Genomic DNA, 1,618 nt, shown 5'->3' with positions numbered 1-1,618 from the left:
TTGTTCCTCTGCTGTTCTCCTTGATAGGCCTATGTTTTTGTTGGTAATTAAGTAGTTTTCAGCATTTTTGTTTTGTCTGTCTGTCGCTTGCTTATCGCAGATATTTTTCTACATTGAAAGATTGTTTACTTAGTGATCGTATGTATGTATGTTTCCCATTTACGTTATTTGTGCACGTGGACGCCGTGTATGTGAATGTATTTAATGGAATGTAGAACAGCAGTAATGATGATGATAATAACAATAGTTGGCTTTAGGCGGAGACGGGCTGTATGCATGCGTGTGGACAAAGTTGTGTGCATATGTGTGTAAGGTCTTCTTGGAAGGTCCCAAGGTTTCCGAGGATGGCTAGTCAATATGGCGTTCCTGGGACTTGCGAAGGGGGTGGGTCGCGGGTTTGGGGTTGGGGTGTGCGCCGGCATGGGTTGTCTTCCCCACTGACAACAAGGGGGAGGAAAGGAGGCGACAGAAGGGGCCCTGGGTGCAGGGGAAGGAAGGGGATATGTTGCTCTTTGCCCGCAGGTAAAGCGGGGGTGGGGGTGTAGTGGGGGAAAGTGCTAGGTACAGGCTAGGAGGGGATAGGGGGAAGGAGAAATGCTCTCATTCTATAGGTATTGTGCAAGAGCAGCAACAGGAGGGAGAAACAGTGTTTTCCTTTCACAGGGGAAAGGGGGAAGTTTATCGTGAGCAATAAAGGTGTTTTCATTTATATGAAGGGGAGAAAAAAATGCTATTATATATATAGTATTTTTGTCAGATATCGAGCCCGTCAAGATGGCATTATTTCGAGATGTTCTTAGTCATTCAATTGATGTGCTATACATTCTTGCACTCTATGAACAGGTCGCTGAGATGAAAGATTTTTTTTTCAATTGTAATAAGTTGACGGAACATCAGTAAGCCTATTTCAAAGTCATAAAAATACTTCTTAGCCAAATCCACGATCTTTTAACGTCTTTTAAACATCTGGTCTTCGGCTTGACACAGTTACGGCGCTCGCTCGTAACTGGGCGTAGGCCTCCGGGAATTTCTGAAAGATTTCTTAAAACGCTTGTGCAGGCGTGTTTCGCGGCAGCCATGCTTGTATTCTCCTTATCCAGGCCGCAGTGCCATGCCGGCTGTTCCGTTCGGAGGTAATTGCTAGATCATGCGGACCCACGCTCTTCATTTTCCTTGCGCTGATCTTCATTGTGCGGCGAGTGTTTTATCGCGGACACCATCGCTTATGTGTTTTCGTAATCGTAGTATATCCCGCGATGAGGCGCGAGCGACGCAGATGTGACTGGCAACACCTGTTTGGAGATGCAGGTGTGAGTCTCGTATGTCGTTTCGCTAGCAACCTGGCGCGAGTTGGCGATATATCCGGAGAGGAAAGCACGAAAGGAGAATCCAAAGGATTTTTTTTAAAAATTCCATGCACAGTTTGCATATTTCTTATCATGCGGCATTTGATTTTTTTCCCCCCATAGACCAACGCATGCGCTGGGATATGTACGTGCATTGTTTTTTTGCATATATTTACATTTGTGTCCAATACGGGATGATAATCAATTGATGTCGGGGACTGTTGAATTTGCGCTATAGCCAAACCTGTTGTTGTGGAAATGTTTCGGAAACC

The 1,618-nt window shown here is 45.3% G+C and overlaps 1 protein-coding gene across 1 annotated transcript in view; it reads left to right on the top strand.

Annotated features, from left to right (window-relative positions):
- The window catches only part of LOC119592564 (transcription factor HIVEP3-like), a gene marked incomplete at its 5' end in the record, with an annotated part of 91,776 nt that overhangs the window by 20,439 nt on the left and 69,719 nt on the right, over positions 1-1,618 (top strand). Inside the window, 1 exon segment of the mRNA XM_037941440.1 lies at positions 1,303-1,308.

This window comes from Penaeus monodon, chromosome 30, assembly GCF_015228065.2.
Source record: "Penaeus monodon isolate SGIC_2016 chromosome 30, NSTDA_Pmon_1, whole genome shotgun sequence".
NCBI lineage: Eukaryota > Metazoa > Arthropoda > Malacostraca > Decapoda > Penaeidae > Penaeus > Penaeus monodon.
The sequence above is the reverse complement of the archived record's forward strand: the minus strand, read 5'-3'. Positions and strand labels throughout refer to the sequence as shown.